This window comes from Phyllobates terribilis, unplaced genomic scaffold, assembly GCF_046119375.1.
Source record: "Phyllobates terribilis strain yellow unplaced genomic scaffold, ASM4611937v1 Scaffold_5__5_contigs__length_657084704, whole genome shotgun sequence".
Lineage (NCBI taxonomy): Eukaryota > Metazoa > Chordata > Amphibia > Anura > Dendrobatidae > Phyllobates > Phyllobates terribilis.
In genome coordinates, this window is record NW_027362765.1 from 35,956,803 (window position 1) to 35,975,762 (window position 18,960).

Below are 18,960 nucleotides of genomic sequence, written 5' to 3' on the forward strand. Positions count from 1 at the left end.
TTTTTTCTGCCAGGGAGATGCAGTAACGCTCAGGAAAAAAATCCAGAGCTTTTCAGCATCGTGGGCACATAGACTAACACATTGTATGAACAAGAAGCAGTAGATGGAGAAGAGGGGAAGAAATTACTAGATAGATTATCCCTCCCAACAGTCTCAGAAGGGGAGAGAGAAAGATTATACTCTACAATAAAAAAGTAAGAGGTGGTGTAGACCATTAAATCCCTGAAAAATAACAAGGCCCCCTGGACCAGATGGGCTGCCAGGAAAGTTCTACAAAATATTAGAAGACGTTTCTACTTTACTTGTAGAAGTTTTTAATCATATCCGTAATGAAAAAGTATACCTGCCAACAGGAAATACGGCCTATATTAAAGTATTACACAAGCAAGGTAGAGACCCAACCAATCTAGGGTCGTTCAGACCCATATCCCTAATAAACGAAGAAATTAAAATAATGTCCAAAATTCTGGCTGACCGCCTAGCACTAATACTACCTAAGTTAATTGTCCCACACCAAGTTGTATTTGTAAAACAAAAGAGCAGCGGTCACAAACATCAGTACCATTTTAGCAGTTCAAGATGGGATAAAATTGAGGAAAACAGCACTAGGTAACCCAGCATTGCTTGCCTTAGATGCTGAATAGGCATTTGCTAATGTGAATTGGAAGTGGATGGACTAAGTTCTAGATAATTTCTAAATACCCCTGTTATGCCAAACTTATCTAATGGCCCTATATAAGAACCCACAAGCCAGAATATACACACCAGGATTTCTGTCCCAACCATTCTCTTTGGAAAAAGGTACTAGGCAGGGTTGCCCCCTTTCATCCCTGTTGTTTGACCCACGGCTGTAAAGTTGGAGTCGGAGTCTGTGTCCATTTTGTTGGAGTCGGAATCGGAGTAGGTATAAGGCTATGTGCACACGATGCAGAAATGCTGAATATTTTTTCCGCTTCTCCCTAGCAGGAAAAACACATGTGGATTTTACATGCGTTTTTCCCGCCAGGTAGAAGCGTTTGTCAAGCGTTTTTGCATGCATTTCCACATGCGGGTTATCAAGCGCTTTCCAAGTGATTTTAGCATCACTTGGAAAAGTGCTTGACAACTTGGTCACACTATATAAATCCATGCAACCGGCATGGATTTATATAGTGTGACCAAGTAATAGTTAAAAAAAAAAAGAATAAGAATGGTAAAAAATAAAGTTTATACTTACCTTCCGATGGCCCCCGGTATTTTCTCCGTTCCGTCCGGTCTGTTGTATGGGTCGCGGTGGTGTGAAGGACCTGCGATGACGTCATTGAGTCATGTGACAGGTCACGCGACCGCCGACGTCAGCGGTCGCATGACCTGTCACATGACTCAATGACGTCATGGCAGGTCCTTACACCACCGCGACCCATACAACAGACCGGACGCATCGCTGAGGAGGCCGGGGGACATCGGAAGGAAAGTATAATCTTTATTTTTTATTTTAAATTCTTTTTTTCACAGGTACTATGGTACCCGGCTCTGGAGGAGAGTCTCCTCTTCTCCAAACCCGGGTACCATCCGCACATAGAATCGCTTAATATCCGTGTGTGCAAATGTGCTGACACGGATATTAAGCGTTTCAATGCAAGTCAATGGCGGCAATTACGCTGCGTGTCCGCAAAATTAATGGACATGCTGCGTATTTTTCCGCAATGATAATCCGCAGCAGAAATTTTTGCAGCATGTGCACAGCACATACGGATTATCACTGGGGACCATGGGGCACGTATTACCAAGCGTTTTCGCTGCGTAAATTCCACGGCAAAAATGCTTGAAAAACGTATAGTGGACGCACAGCCTTAAATGGACCAACTCCAACTCCTAAAATATATAATAAATTGGGTACAGTAGTTTAATGCAGTTTGTGGGGAATATTTTTTCATAATAATTTGGGAAAGTTATGAAATGTCCTATAAATGTCTGTCCTATTCCTGATCTAAGGGTCTAGACTTTTAGCTGAGATGAATCTGTGCTACAGTAAATTTATCACTTAAACATGAGCCATGCATGAGGGAGTTGGAGTCGGTGTCATGGAAATTGAGGAGTCGAAGGTTTGGCTTACCGACTCCACAGCCCTGGTTTGACCTGGCCATTGAACCCCTGGCTCCACACCTAGTTACCTCAGAAGTATTTAAAGGAAGTAAGGAGGTTAAATTACCGTGCTTTGGGAATGACATGTTGCTTTTTCTCGCTGATCCAAAACAAGATTTAAATCAGGTGATTAACACACTGCAATATTTTGGATTCTTTTCAGGGTACAAGATAAACGAGGATAAGTGCCAGTTACTATTTTTGGGAGATTATAGTGCTGGATACAGTCCTAATGACAAAATTAGGAGTACTAATACGTCACTGACATTCCTGGGTATTAAAATTGGAAAGGACCCAGGATCACTATATAAACTAAATTTCCTGATAGACAAAATAATAAGAGAATTAGAAAAATGGAGGGAACTCCAGTTATCACTATTTGGGAGGGAACATTTATTAAAAATGATTAGATTCTCTCGCATTCTATATCCCATACAAACAATACCTATACTACTGAAACATTTAGATGTACAGAGGCTACAGTCAGCATTTTCACGTTTCTTGTGGCAAGGGAAAGGACCAAGAATTTAATACAAAAAATTGGCCCTATCTATTGGGAACACTACATCTGCTGCTGTCTCCTCTCTATTACATACAGAGCAAATGTCATGTAGTAATTCTGCCTTCTCTTGATCCTCAGTAGTGTTGAGCGATACCTACAGATATTGGGAAATATCGGATCGGATTGGATCGGACCGATACCCAAAATATATCGGATATCGCCGATTCCAATACCGGAAACCAATGCAAGTCAATGAGACACAAATATCGGAATAAAAATAAACCCTTTCTTTCCTTGTAGGTTAATTCTACATGAAGGAAAACAACTAAGAATAATGTAGAATGTATTACATGAAAAGCCGGCAATTCAGCAGCGGCATACACCGGTACCCGACAATTTAGAACAGAAAGAATAGAACATCACACATAGATTAGATAGATAGAAACATGTCAGTCACATATATAAGAAGTACAGTGACAGTGTTGCTTACTGTACTTGTCATTTAGTGTTAAAGGATTTATTAAAAAAAATAACAGTGTTTTCATGCACCGTCTCTTTAAAAAAGCCGGCCGGCAATTCAGCAGCGTTACCCGACAATTTAGAATAGAAAGAATAGAGAATCACACATAGATTAGATATATATGTGACTGACATGTTTCTATCTATCTAATCTATGTGTGATGCTCTATTCTTTCTGTTGTAAATTGTTGGGTACCGGTGTATGCCGCTGCTGAATTGCCGGCCGGCTTTTTTAAAGAGGCGGTGCATGAAAACACTATTATTTTTTTAATAAATCCTTTAACACTAAATGACAAGTACAGTAAGCTGAGCGCTGCCATCCAGCTTGTCATCCTTTAGAGACACTGCCGAGCGCAGGCATTATGGGAACTTCCGATTCCCGTATTCGATATTCTAAAAGTATCGGAACTCCGATACCGCGAATATCGGTCGATACCCGATATTTCAGTATCGGAATGCTCAACACTAATCCTCAGTACCCAACTCCCGGTTAACATTATTTAGGGGACTCATCTGTGCAGGACCTTGATTTATGTAATTAACGAATTTCTTTAAACCTATTTTCATCGGTTCACCGTTCCTGCAATTCATTTTGTATTTTAGCCGATTGATTACTCTTTTACAGATTCAATTCAGCTCTTTGTAATTTTAACCCCATTCACGACCGATGATGTACATTTACATCATCGGCCGTGTCCTAGCCTTTGATGCGGGCTGTGCCGCTGACCCTGCATCTTTCCCTGCACTTGATGGCTGACAGCAGTATACCTGTCACTGTGAATCTACTGTGAACGTCGTTTCATGGCCGGCGTTCATAGGAGATCGTGATTTTTGCTATACATAGCAGTGCGAAGATAAAATCATAAGGGAAAAAATGGCGTAGTTTGCAAGCTTCTGCGATCAATGAGCGATGAGTTATTACAGAGGTTGGCATTTTTAATAAACATGTGCAGGATGGAGACCAGCCCACATGATGTCACCACAAGGGGCGTATGGGTAAATCTCCCCTTAGGTATAAGAGAACCCATGGACATTACAGACTCACTCATTGCCAGGGGGGTATAAGGATTATAAGCAACGGGTCCTGTTCGATAACAGCATAATCAAACTGGGGAGCCCCTCCTCCACCTATATTGAATCATCTCCGCGATCGTATAGTGTAAGTTTTTCTTCTTTTATCCTGTTTATTTTATGTAACTGCTTATGTATTTTTAATGTCTCCTTTGTAACATCTTTGTATATATTTTTTCTTAAACAATGCCTCCCTTTTGGATTAAATATAAAATGTAATAGCTCTGTTTCTTTTGTTCTGTAATCGTTCTCTTCCCCGAAGCCATATACGCTATCAAAACGCAGACGTCCGGCCAGGCCTGTATTATACTTCAAACTCGGCAGGTGGTGTCAGAGACTAATAATAATCGGGCTATCATGAAGCTGACAGTGATGGTACGGGGGCGTAAACACGGATTCCATGCATTGGAACCCAGAGGTGTGACACCATACTCTCACTGGTCGCTTGCCGATATCCACGTAGCGAGTAGTCTGGATTATGTGCTCAAGATTCTGGACGAAATACTGAAAGCGTGACAGCACGGTGAGATATCCCGTGATCTCCCCGGTGTCGTCCCTGCGGAGTTCGTGACAATAATAATAATCTTTATTTTTATATAGCGCTAACATATTCCGCAGAATTTTACATACATAATCATCGCTCTCCACATTGGGGTTCACAATCAAAGTACCCTATCAATATGTCTTTGGAGTGTGGGAGGAAACCGGAGAACTCAGAGGAAACCCACGCAAACATGGGGAGAACATACAAACATATACTTCTTGCAGATGTTGTCCTTAAAAAAAACACTAAGGCTGCGTGCCCACGAAGCATTTTCCAAGCGTTTATGCTGCGGAATTTACGCAGCGTAAACGCTTGGGAAACGCTTGATAATCCGTCCCCCATGGTCCCCAATGACAAGCCGCAATGTCAATGCCCATGCTGTGGATTTTTCCGCAGCATTTATGCTGCGCTCAAAAATCCGCAGCATGTCCATTAATCTTGCGGACACGCAGCGTAATCACCGCCATTGACTTGCATTGGACCGCGTGACATCCGCATCACTACATGTGCACAAGCGGATATCACACGGTTCAATGTGTGGATGGTACCCAGGTCTGGAGGAGAGAAGACTCTCTTCCAGACCTGGGTACCATAGTACCTGTAAAAAAAAAAAGAATTTAAAATAAAAAATAAAGATTATACTTACCTTCCGATGTCCTCCCGGTGTTTTCTCCCCTTAGTCCAGTCTCTTGCACTGCTCGCGGTGTTGTGAAGGACCCGCCATGACGTCATTGAGTCATGTGACCTGTCTTTTTTTTATTTTTTTTTTAGTTTTTACCATTCTTATTCTTTTTTTTTTTAACTAACTTGGTCACACTACTATAAATCCATGCCGGTTGCATGGATTTATATAGTGTGACCAAGTTGTCAAGCACTTTTCCAAGTGATGCTAAAATCGCTTGGAAAACAGCTTGATAACCCGCATGCAGAAATGCATGCAAAAACGCTAGACAAACGCTTCTACCTGGCGGAAAAAATGCATGTAAAAACCGCATGCATTTTTCCTGCCAGGGAGAAGAGGAAAAAATATGCAGCATTTCTGGATCGTGGGCACATAGCCTCAAGTTCAAATCACCCCTCTTGCGGGGTACATATTTCATATTGCTGAGTTCAGAAATGTTCAGTCTATCAAAATATAAAGTAAATAAATGAAATTGGTAAACAGCGTAACGATTAAAAAAAATCAAAATGCCAGAATTACGTTTTTTTGGCTGCTGCAACATTGCAATAAAGTGAAATAGCAGACGATGAAAACATTGTATCTACCCCAAAATGGTACCAATAAAAACATCAGCTCAAGTTGCAAAAAATAAGCCAACGCTCAGACCTAGATGTCGAAAAAAGGAAACACTATGGTTCTCGGAAAATGGCAACAAATGCATAACCTTTTTGTCATACAAATTTAATAATTTTTTTCACCACTTAAATAAAAAAAGAACCTACACATGTTTAGTTTCTGCGAACTTCTTTAATGGTTGTCTGAGGAATGTTCTGCCACTGAATGCACTTGGGCAAATCAAGATCCAGATCATGCAGCTCCCTGTTAAACTGACGACCAATGGCATCCCAGAAACACTTGATGGTGGATGAATTCGGAGATGCTGCAGCCATAGTAGCATGATTAGACCACACAGGCTGCTCACAGTAGCAGCAACAACATCCGACGTGATGTTGTTCTGTTGACGAATTGCTTCTAGTACACTTTGTAGAATTGGCCACACAACTGGTTCCATAACCAAATTAATGTAATGCCGAGAGGATAGTGTACCAGGAAAAAAGACTAGAGGGGTCTGGCTGGTGGGGTCACTATTGAGTCTCTAAAAATTATGTACACAACATAATCCCAGGAGTAAGACAGGTGTGAGGTTCCCTCATGAAAGCCTCTTCATGGCATTTCCCATTTACTAAGATTAATCTCCAGCTATCATAGCATCCAAGGCAAGAGCGGGAATCATTGCTAAAAGAATATAAACCTCCTTTCCAGCCTCCATTGCCGTATTACTTTGCACAATAACAGTCTTTGCAAACGGTGGCGTAAGGGCAATGGAGCACCCGTGGCCAAACATCTGGCTCTTAGTTCAATGTTGTGCAAATGCCTTCTGATTATTTGTGTAGACACTGTTTGACGCATTATGCTCGGTTAGTGGAATCTAAGTTGACTTGCAGTACAGAGTAGAACAATCGTGGAACCAGTGGATGTCCATTTTTCAACATGTCAACCCCAGGCCGCCTGTTGCTTGTGCTACTGTGAGCAGCCTGCGTGGCCTTAAACATACTACCATGACCTGCAGTGTCTCTGGACTTGTCTTCCATCAAGCACATCTGGGACATCATTGGTTGGTGATCACCTAGAAGCTACGAGCAGATCTTGATGATTTGCCCAACATCAGAACCTTCCTCAGATGACCAGAAATAACCTCATTGATAGCTGTGGCTGTAAATGCAGGGATTTCATAGGCTCATAAAATGTTAGAGTTGGAAGGGACCTCCAGGGTCATCGCATCCAACCCCCTGCTCAATGCAGGATTCACTAAACCATCTCCGACAGATATCTGTCCAGCCTCTGTTTGAAGACTTCCATTGAAGGAGAACTCACCACCTCTCGTGGTAGCCTGTTCCACTCATTGATCACCCTCACTGTCAAAAGTTTTTTTTTAACATCTAATCTATATCTTCTCCCTTTCAGCTTCATTCCATTGCTTCTCGTGTTTCCATGAGCAAATGAGAATAAGGATGTTCCTTTTATACTGTGACATCCCTTCAGATATTTGTAGACAGCTATTAAGTCTCCTCTTAGCCTTCTTTTTTGTAAGCTAAACATTTCCAGCTCCTTTGAGCGTTCCTCGTAGGACATAGTTCGCAGTTCGCTCACCATCCTGGTAGTTCTTCTCTGAACTTGCTCCAGTTTTTTTTATGTCTTTTTTAAAATGTGGTGCCCAGAAGTGGACACAGTATTCCAGATGAGAACGGACAAAGAAGGAGGAGTAGAGGGGGATAATTACTTCACGTGATCTAGACTATGATTCTCTTAATACATTGCTGAATTGTGTTTGGCATTTTTGCTGCTGCATCACACTGATGACTCATGTGCTGTCTGTGATCTATTATTATACCCAAGTCTTTTTCACACATGCTGTTGCTTAGTAGTATTCCTTCCATTCTGTAGATGTAATTTTCGTTTTTCTTGCCTAAATGTCCAGATGTATGCATGTGGTAATCTTACTCCAGACTAAATAAATCCAGATGGTTTGAAAATTTTGTTTAACTTGTATCACTATCTGGCGGTAGCTGCTCTCAGTCAATGTTCTGAACTACAGCCTTCTGGGAAAATATAGTGTGTTAGATTAGAAAGACCCATTCAAACTGTCACCATTGAGAAGACACCATTGCACCAGAATTTTGTCCAGCTGGCAATGGTGGATTTCACACTTATAGTTGGAACACTTCACTCTGAGTCCATCTCCTGCTAAGTGTTGGATAATTTACCTGCTGGGTTGGTGTTGGTTTTTCCATGGTTGCTTATTCACAATGCTGTTATTGATTGGTGTCAGAAATGTATTGTTCAGTGGAGCCTCAGTGGTCAAAACAGATGTCTTGTGTTCTGTACACATTTGCTCCTCTAGTCTGGAGGATATGTGGGGGTACTTGAAAGACTTCGGACATGTGTTTTCGGAAAAAGAGGCAGAGATATTACCTCCCCATCGTCCCTATGATTGTGCTATTAGTCTTATCCCTAATGCTAAATTGCCTAAAGCTTGCTTGTACACTCTGTCGAGACCTGAACATACCGCAATGAAAAATATGTAACTGAAAGTTTACAGAATGGTCATATTCGTCCTTCCTCCTTGCCTGTGGCTGCTGGTTTCTTTTTTGTGAAAAAGAAAGATGGGGGTCTGCGCCCTTGCCTCGAATTCCGTGAATTAAACAAGACTACGGTTAAGAATACTTACTTACACCCATCCCCGACATATATAATCTGCTTACATATATTTCATGATAATTAACCTAACGCCCCGTGAAGCCATGTAAGCTTCTTGTTATCCTGTAATTGCAGGCTCCCAAGAAAAGACTACTCCCTGTGAACATTATGCAAGTTCAATCTACGTTCGGCTACAGGATGAACTGGTGTCAGATGGAAACATAAATTTATGTGGATTGTTTAAGGGGGATTTTGAGTTTTTCTCAAAAATGCTTTATGGTTCAGTATATACTAATGTTAATAATTAATGTGTGGTTGAACAGAAACAATGTGGAGTTCTGGTTCACGTGCAGTTTAATAACGTCTCTCTCCAACAATTGTGGAGCGGAAGTGTGCGTATACCAAGCGGGGCCGCGAGTGTACGGGCCGCACGGAGTGGACACGTGTGTACATTATTGTGTCTTCCCCCTTGGCACACTCACTTTCTCCATTACAGCCCGATCTCTTTGCCCTGAGCTCAGTCCCAGGGGTCCGGCGTTCTCTCTGTGTTATAGAATTGATGCATATTGGTAGAAGTGAATTATGTTTTCTTATTTAGGACTTGTTCACACAAGTCTCAGTAACTTCAATGTTCCTCCAGCACCAAGGCCTAAAGCTCTCCCATTTTGCTTCCTAGACTCCTGAAATTTGTGAATATACAATTTAAAAGCATTGACCACCTTACAGGACATCATTTTTACCCAAATTCACATATTTTTGGCTAAAACTCAGTTTTGCAATTGGGTTTCATTACACATTTTGCCTTTTCCAGGCTTTTTGTTTTCTGCTCATTCAACTTTGTATTCTGTGGCCATAAAACAGCGAGAGGAGCTCAGAAAGAGATAAAGACATCCCTATTAGACTGTCAGAACGAGCTAACTGACGGGCTCTCAGTTACAGGTCGGCCATTTTCTCTCATTAGTGCAGCTTTCCTCACAAACTGACCAGCACTTCTGTCCACACAACGGCTACAAGTGGGGGAAGTATATGGCCAGAGCCGCCCACCAGTCTATGAGTGTTAGAAAGTGGCAACAGAAAAACACCGACAGTCTCAGCACTGAGGGGGTTAATGCCCCCCCTGCGCCCAGTAATGGGGTCTCTCCACATACCTCCACCTGCAGAGCAGCCACCACATATATGGCTGTTCTGTGCACACGGGACCTGTGATGAGGTCACAGGAGGGGAGGAGTCAGGGGTCACATGATCAGGGGCCTCAGTGGATGCAGGACTCTGCTGTGCTGGTTGTCATGGTGCTGGATGAGGGGAAGGTTATGTGTGGGGTCAGGACGGGTTTACAGTGTGGATGTAGCAGAGCCGTGCGTGTACGAGGTGTACGGAGAGGAGCCGCGTGTGTACGAGGTGTACGGAGCAGAGCCGCGCGTGTACGAGGTGTACGGAGCGGAGCCGCGTGTGTACGGGGTGTACGGAGCAGAGCCACGTGTGTACGAGGTGTACGGAGCGGAGCCGCGTGTGTACGAGGTGTACGGAGAGGAGCCGCGTGTGTACGAGGTGTACGGAGCGGAGCCGCGTGTGTACGAGGTGTACGGAGCGGAGCCGCGTGTGTACGAGGTGTACGGAGAGGAGCCGCGTGTGTACGAGGTGTACGGAGCAGAGCCGCGTGTGTACGAGGCGTACGGAGCAGAGCCGCGTGTGTACCAGGCGTACGGAGCAGAGCCGCGTGTGTACCAGGTGTACGGAGCAGAGCCGCGCGTGTACGAGGCGTACGGAGCGGAGCCGTGTGTGTACGAGGCGTACGGAGCGGAGCCGCGTGTGTACGAGGCGTACGGAGCGGAGCCGCGTGTGTACGAGGCGTACGGAGCGGAGCCGCGTGTGTACGAGGCGTACGGAGCGGAGCCGCGTGTGTACGAGGCGTACGGAGCGGAGCCGCGTGTGTACGAGGCGTACGGAGCTGAGCCGTGCGTGTACGAGGCGTACGGAGCGGAGCCGCGTGTGTACGAGGTGTACGGGACGGAGCCACGTGTGTACGAGGTGTACGGAGTAGAGCCGTGTGTGTACGGAGCGGAGCCGCGTGTGTACGGAGCGGAGCCGCGCGTGTACGAGGTGTACAGAGCGGAGCCGCGCGTGTACGAGGTGTACGGAGCGGAGCCGCGCGTGTACGAGGTGTACGGAGCGGAGCCGCGCGTGTACGAGGTGTACGGAGCGGAGCCGCGCGTGTACGAGGTGTACGGAGCGGAGCCGCGCGTGTACGAGGTGTACGGAGCGGAGCCGCGCGTGTACGAGGTGTACGGAGCGGAGCCCCGCGTGTACGAGGTGTACGGAGCGGAGCCCCGCGTGTACGAGGTGTACGGAGCCGCGCGTGTACGAGGCGCGCGGAGCGGAGCGTGCACGAGGTATGCGGAGCCGCGCGTGTACGAGGCGTTCAGAGCGGAGCCGCGTGTGTACTAGGTGTACGGAGCGGAGCCGTGTTAGTATCATGCGCGTGGAGCAGAGCCGCGTGTCTACGGGGTGTGTGGAGCGGAGCCGTGTTAGTATCATGCGTGTGGAGCGGAGCCGCGTGTGTACGGGGTGTGCGGAGCGGAGTCGTGTGTGTCTGCGAGGTGTGCGGAGCGGAGTCGTGTGTGTCTGCGAGGTGTGCGGAGCGGAGTCGTGTGTGTCTGCGAGGTGTGCGGAGCGGAGTTGTGTGTGTCTACGAGGTGTGCGGAGCGGAGTCGTGTGTGTCTGCGAGGTGTGCGGAGTGGCACATTTACAAGTTGAGCGGAGCTGTGTGTGTACGAGGTGTACCAAGCGGAGCCATGTGTGTGTGCAGAGGCGCGCATGTACAGAGCAGTGTGTGTGTACGACATGTACGGAGCAGAGCCGTGTACGAGGCTTGCAGAGCCGCGCATGTACGGGCCACACGGAGCAGAGCCGCGCGTGTACATTATTGTGTCTTCCTCCTTGGCACACTCACTTTCCCCCTTACAGCCCCATCTCTTTGCCCTGAGCTCAGTCCTGGGGATCCGTTGCTTTCTCTGTGTTATAGATTTGATGCATATTGGTAGATGGTGGGCAGCGGAGTCGTGTGTGTGTCTACGAGGTGTGCGGAGTGGCACATTTACAAGTTGAGCGGAGCTGTGTGTGTACAAGGTGTACCAAGCAGAGCCATGTGTGTGTGCGGAGGCGCGCATGTACGGAGCAGTGTGTGTACGACATGAACGGAGCAGAGCCGTGTGAGCCACGTGTGTGAGGCGTGCAGAGCCGCGTGTATGAGACGTGTGGAGCAGAGCCGCGTGTGTACGAGGCTTGCGGAGAGCATAGGGCCGAACAGAGCGGAGCTGCGCGTGTATGGGCTGCGCGGAGCAGAGCCGCACGTGTACATTATTGTCTCTTCCCCTATGGCACACTCACTTTCCCCCTTACAGGCCCATCTCTTTGCCCTGAGCTCAGTCCTGGGGGTCCGTTGCTTTCTCGGTGTTATAGATTTGATGCAGATTGGTAGAAGTTACTTATGTTTTCTTATTTAGGACTTGTTCACACAATGCGTTTTTGCTGCTTTTTTTTTCCTTGCAGATTTGAACTATAAAAGTGTTTTTTCCAATACTTCTATTCTGTCCCCATGGCCTGTGGCTGTAAATATGGGTCTCTTCACCTGTACTTACAATGACAATAGTCGCAGATAGCTTAACTCAGCTGCAGGCACATGTTGAGAAGAATCCAGAAGAGGGTTTATTTTCTTACAGGAATCTTGTGAATACATGCATAACAACGGCAGCAGGTAAAAAGGAACCATCCTCACACAGGCGGAGAGCACATCAGCTTCTGATGGAGCCAAGATGGTGAATGAGGAAATGACAGAGGAAAGAGAGGGGCGGGGTTTGCCACAGCAGTCACATGAGAGGGAGACAGGGAGAGAGAAGGGACAAACACAAGGAAGGTAAACATTATTGCATAGCAACAACCAGCAATATATGAAACAACAAAACATGCAATACAACATGTAAAAGGTCCAGTTTCCTATTCATGGGACATAACTTCAGCAGTCCATTCATTCAGTGTTTTTAGAGTGGTTTTCACACAGTCACATGAAAGGGAAAAAAACACAAGTAAAAACACATCAGAAATGCACATAAAAATGCCGTATTGTACTCAGCGTTTCTCTTGCCAAGACTCTGGTACATTGTGCAGATTTTTCTACACCAAGTACCAAACGTGCACATATCCGACTAAGACTCAATGAATCGGTGAAAGGGAATTTTTACAGTATTAAATTCACTTAACTGCTGGCAAAAAGTATGGCAAAGGATTCATAATGTGATTTAATTTACAGTTCACAAAAAAAGAAACTTTCCCAGCACCATTTCCCACCCTGCTGAAACATTAAAGAGTGGGCTAATATAATTTTGCATTGTCGCATGGACCTCCAATTAATGCCCTGCAGCTATGACAGCTAATGGATTATGATACCTTGTACAGTGGTGTATTCATTAAAAAGTACAATATGTATTAATGAGCAACTACATAAAAGCAAAACAAAGAGGGAGAGAGACACGTAGTGCCACATCCAGCCAGGATTTGTATATGTGGAGCAACAAGTCAAAACAGTATTTTTAAAGAGCTGTCCGCTTAAATAGTAAGGGGTTATTGAAGAACATCCTATAGATACTAGATAAAGGCGTAAAAAATGCCCATCCTATGTATGAAATAGTACAGTAATGTTTACCAAAATACAAATATCAAAGTGCATGTGCAATCTTATCATAAAATAACATGTATTAATAGGATATAACAGTCCTAAAATGATGAAAGGGGCATAGCAAAAATACAGTATAGTAAAATATATATGGTTAGCATAGAAAAAAATCTCCTAAAGAGAGCCGGTAGAATATAATGCAAAAAGACATAGTTAGACACAATAGTATACCATTATATATATATATATATAGAGTGAGGAAGAAACCAACACTTCAGTAGACATATATATATATGCAAAAAGCCTTGATTAGAGACTAACATGCAGATCCCGTGCTTTCCAAACAGTAGATGCCCTACATACAGGTTTCTGAGGTTTCACTTTTACTATGTTTTCATTTTTTCTAATAAAAGACAAATTTTATACATATCCTGTTGGATGTGCCGATGGACTTCTCTTTTCTCTACCATTTGCTTGTGATCACCAACAAGTGCGGCACCCTCAGGATGAACTCCAGCTGAGACACTGATCCTGATATTAACAATGTGGTAAGCTTACTAAACATCCCTTCTCCTCCTCCCCACCACTACTGCCCTACATACAACCTGGTGTGGATGAGGATGGCAGCCCCAACGCGCGTTTCACATTCAGCTTCTTTGGGAGGCGTTATGTTTAGCAAAATCCTCCCTCTCCTGTAGAGTATAAGCTCTTATGTTCAGCAGGGTCCTCCCTTTCTCGCCTGTAGAGTGTAAGCTCTTATAGTCAGCGAGGTCCTCTCTCTCTCCTGAAGAGTGTAAGCTCTTATAATCAGCAGGGTCCTTTCTCTCTCTAACCTGTAGAGTGTAATCTCTTATGATCAGCGGGAGACAATTATTATTTAACCCTAGAACGCATGACCATAAAAATCTACACTTTCACATACCTGGGGCCTTTTAAGCCCGTGTGCAAATAGCATGGAATAACTCAAGCAAAAATGACAAACAACTATATACCTGAGGGATACCTAGAGTTTCAAAATTCTAACTAAAGTAATCTTGCAGAAAATAGAAAACAATTAACAGGGCAGGCCTGCGAGGCCCCAGGTATGCGTTCTAGGGTTAAAGCACCTCCACTGGCATGGAGGTGCCTGTGCAACGTTGTTAGTTTGTTTTTTAACACTCTTGTAGTTCTCAGGTCCCAGTGCTCGCATACCGGTATACTTGTCCTATCAGTCGTGCCCGCCTGCCTATCAGTTGTGTCCGCCTGACTGCATATCAGTCGTGCCTGCCAGTACCTCCCTGTGTGTCGTGCCAGTCACTGTACCAACCGTGCCAGCCAGTACTTGCTAAGTCTATCATTACTGGCCGTTCCTGTCCCTTGGGAGTCAGCTGCCATCCACCCAAGGTCAGTCCTGGTGTAGCACCTGGTTTTGTCTCTCCTCGGATTGCGGTATCGTCAGCCGCCATGCATCCGAGGTTGGACTTGGTGAGGCATGTAGTCACGCCCCTCCAGGCTATCCTCACGACATCACGACACAGTGGTTTCACCACCCAGTCCATTACAGTTTTCACAAGCCATGGAATCTGCTGGCTGTCAGGCTTCTTCTATTTCTGACTTGTACCAGGTCACCAGCCAGAAAGACCAACAGGACAAGATCCTATCCTACCTGCGGACAGTAAACACCCATCTAGACACATTGACAACTCCAGTCACATCTACCTAAGCTGCAACAACGTCAGATGTGCCTCAACAATCCAGCAGCTATGTACCCAGCTTCGGACCCCATCTGTCAGCTCCTCCACCCTATGGCAGTGACCATGCTCTATGTCGGGGGTTCATTAATCAGTGCATGCTACACTTCAAACTCTTGGCTCATCAGTACATTTCAGATTGGGCCAAGGTGGCCTTCTTTATGTCCCATCTCACTGGCAAGGCTTTGGCGTGGCTCAACCCCCTATGGGAAAGAGGAGATCCTCTAGTGTCAAATCTTCAGTCTTTTCTAGAGGCCTTCCTTAAGGTCTTTGATGAGCCCGGCCGAGCTTCCTCAGCAGCTTCTTCTCTTCTCAGAATATGCCAGGGAAACCTCACAGTGGGCCAGGACCCTGTATGTTTCCGCACCCTGTCGCCTGAACTCGCCTGGAATAATGAGACTTTGGTAGCCTCCTTCTGGGAAGACCTGTCTGGGTGAATTAAGGACGAGCGGCCCGGTCGTGATATATCCACCTCACTGGATGACCTGGTGTCTCTGTCCCTGGCAACTCGAACACACATCAGGTTTTAGGAGCATTCAACAAGAAAAGACCTGTACGCCTGGCTCTTACCTTTCAAAGACTGGTCATGATGCAAGCTTCAGCTCCCTCTCCTGACTGCATGTAGGTAGGCCAGGTGAAGATGACCAAGCATCGACAGATGGTCTGTCAGTCCAAGGGACAGTGCTTCTATTATGGCAGTCCTGAGCATATAATCATCCTGCCCGGAAAGACTGGGAAACGCCATAGTCTAGGGTTTCTTGGAGAGGTCACCCTGAGTGAAAAAAACTCTCCATTGCTGACTCTGTCAGCGTCTGCATCATCTGTTTTGTCAAGTTGGCCTACCTGGACTCCGGTTTCACAGGTAATCTCATTCAACAAGCCATTGTGGAATGATATCAGATTCCGATCCAAAGTTTTCCCAATCCATTGGTGGTTTCTTCAGTGGATGGAAAACCCCTTACCGAAACCATACTATTCGTGACCGAGCCGGTAGAACTTCGAGTAGGAATACTACACTCGGAGAAGATTAATCTCTATGTGCTGTTGGGTCTGTCTCACCCTCTGCTCCTAGGTCTGCCATAGCTGCGAAAACATGAAACATGATTTGAGAGCCAGAGAAGCACTCCGTTGGGGTCAGGAGTGCCACGAGAGATGTTTAGCTCCCATTCGTCCTGCTAGACCTCCAGTTTATCCATCTAATTTACCTGGCTTGCCTCCTGCATATTGGACATTCGCTGACGTCTTTGATAAAAAGGAGGCGGAGACTCTACCACTTCATAGGTCATATGACTGTCCTATCGACCTCCTACCAGGTGTTTCCCCTCCAGTCAAACCTACCCCTGTTGCAGGATGAGACCCATGCCATGTCCGAGTATACTGAAAAGAATCTTGCCAGGAGATTTATCTGGAAATCTTCCTCCCCGGCTGGAGCAGGTTTCTTTTTTGTGAAGAAAAAAAGGATGGTTCTCTGCAACCCTGTATCGATTACAGAGGTCTAAACCAAATTACAATCAAGAATAAATACCCTCTGCCACTCATCTCTCAAGTTTTTTGATCATCTTAAAGGTTCCAGAGTTTTCACGAAGCTCAACCATCAGGGGGCATACAACCTGATCTGAATATGCCAAGGAGATGAATGGAAGACTGGCTGTAATACCCAAGATGGCCATTATGAGTAATAATGGGTAATGCCCTTTTGACTCTAATGCGCCTACCGCCTTCCAAGAACTGGTGAATGACATCTTCCGGGACCTTCTCTACACGTGTGTGGTGGTGTACTTAGACAACAACTTTGTGTTCTCTCCCGATCTGCCTTCACACCAAAGGATGTTCACTAGGTCCTGCAGAGATTAAGAAAGAACCATCTGTACGCAAAATATGAAAATTTCATCTTCGAGCAGACCTCTCTTCTGTTTCTGGGGTACATCATCTCCAAGACTGGCTTGAAAATGGATCCAGAGAAGGTATCCGTCGTCTTAAAAGTGGCCCCGTCCATACAGTTTGAAAACTATCCAGCAGTGTCTCGGATTCGCAAACTGTTACCGCCAGTTTATTCCACATTTCTCCTCTCAGACTGCTCCTATTTCTTCCCTGACCCGCAAGGGGGCCAATCCTAAAATATGGACTCCAGAGGCTGAGAACGCCTTTGTGTCTTTAAAACAGGCCTTCTCCTCAGCTCCTGTGCTGCATCGTCTGGACAATACCAAGCAGTTCTTTCTGGAGGTGGATGCTTTTTCTTCAGAAGTCTTCTTCCCATCGCATGGTGACCTGTTGCTTCTTTACCAAGATCTTCTCTGCTCCAGAACAGAATTACTCTATAGGTAATTGAGAACGGTTAGCAATTAAACTGGCTCTGGAGGAGTGGTGCTTCTTGCTAGAAGGATCAATGCATCCGGTGGTTATATACACTGACCACAAGAATCTCATCTATCTGTAATATGCTCAACGACTTAACCCACGACTAGCCAGGTAGTCGCTGTTCTTTGCCTGCTTCAACGTCACTCTCCATTTCCGGCCGGCAGATAAGAACGTCAAGGCGGATACTCCCTCTAGATCCTTCCAGTCTTCCGACCAGGAGGGGGAGCCCCAACACATCATTGAGCCCTCCAAAATTTTTACGGTTGCTCAGTTGCATTTGTCTTGACTTCCTTCCGGAAAGACTTACGTGGCTGAACCAGATAGGAAGCGGGTTCTCCTGTGGGGTCACTCGCCAAACGGTTCTCTTCATCTCCCGACATTATTGGTGACCGACCCTGCGCAAGGATATTGCGGATTTAGTCTCTGCCTGTCCCTCTTGTGCCAAAAAAAACCACAGCTTCCTACCGGTTGGCTACTTCCTTTGCCCGTACCATTGGCTCCCTAGCAGCATATTACAATGGATTTCATCACCGATCTTGCACTATCGGCCGTGTGTACCGTTATCTGGGTGTTTGTGGATCACTTCTCCGAGATGGCCCATTTGACTCCACTGTCCGGTCTCCCATCTGCCCCAGTGCTTGCAGAGAAGTTCATCCAACATATTTTCTGCCTTCATGGTCTTCTGCTCAATATTGTCTCGGATAGAGGTGTCCAGTTTACTTCTCGCTTCTGGAGAGCCAGCTGCAAATTACTTCATGTCACTCTGGATTTCTCTTTAGCCTACCACCCTCAATCCAATGGCCAGGTAGAGCGGGTCAATCAGATCCTGGCCAACTTCTTGCGGCACTTCGTCAATGCCCACCACAGTGACTGGTCCGAACTCCTGCCGTGGGCCAAATTCTCATACAACCATGTGAGTGAATCTTCTGCCAAATCTCCATTTTTTTGTAGTCGATGGTCAACATCCTAATATTGCATTCCTTGTTTCTACTAACATTCCTACTGCTGAATCCCTTGTCAAAGGTTTTTCTAAGATCTGGGAGGACACCAAGTCCACATTATTGAAGTCCTCAGAACGGATGAAAAGACAAGCAGACAAGCGACATCTGGATCCGCCTCTGTTTCGTCCTAGGGACAAGGTCTGGCTGTCGTCTAAGTATGTCCGTCTCAAAGTACCATCTTATAAACTGGGTCCTCACTTCATTGAACCGTTTGAGGTTCTAAAACAGATCAATGAAGTAGCCTATAAGCTCAGACTTCCGGCCTCTTAACGGATCCCCAATTTTCATGTGTCTCTTCTCAAGCCTGTTGTCCTCAGTCCTTTTTTCAAAGATCCTGGTACCACTCCTGCTCCAGTCAGCTCTGAAAACATTTTTGATGTAGAGAGCATTCAGTCCACGAAGAGGAAAACAGGAAAAAACTTTTTTCTTGTGAATTGGAAGGGGTTTGGTTCTGAGGAGAGGTCCTGGGAGCCTAGGGAGAACATCCATGCCCCTCTCCTCCTGTAGAGATTCCTTGCGGGCT

The 18,960-nt window shown here is 45.6% G+C and overlaps 1 protein-coding gene and 1 pseudogene across 1 annotated transcript in view; both read right to left on the minus strand.

The window, feature by feature from the left end:
* LOC141270645 (uncharacterized) overlaps positions 1 to 18,960 on the minus strand; it is a 327,734-nt gene that overhangs the window by 110,817 nt on the left and 197,957 nt on the right. The gene's annotated exons all lie outside the window — the stretch shown is intronic.
* LOC141270784 (uncharacterized) overlaps positions 1 to 18,960 on the minus strand; it is a 116,657-nt pseudogene that overhangs the window by 65,765 nt on the left and 31,932 nt on the right.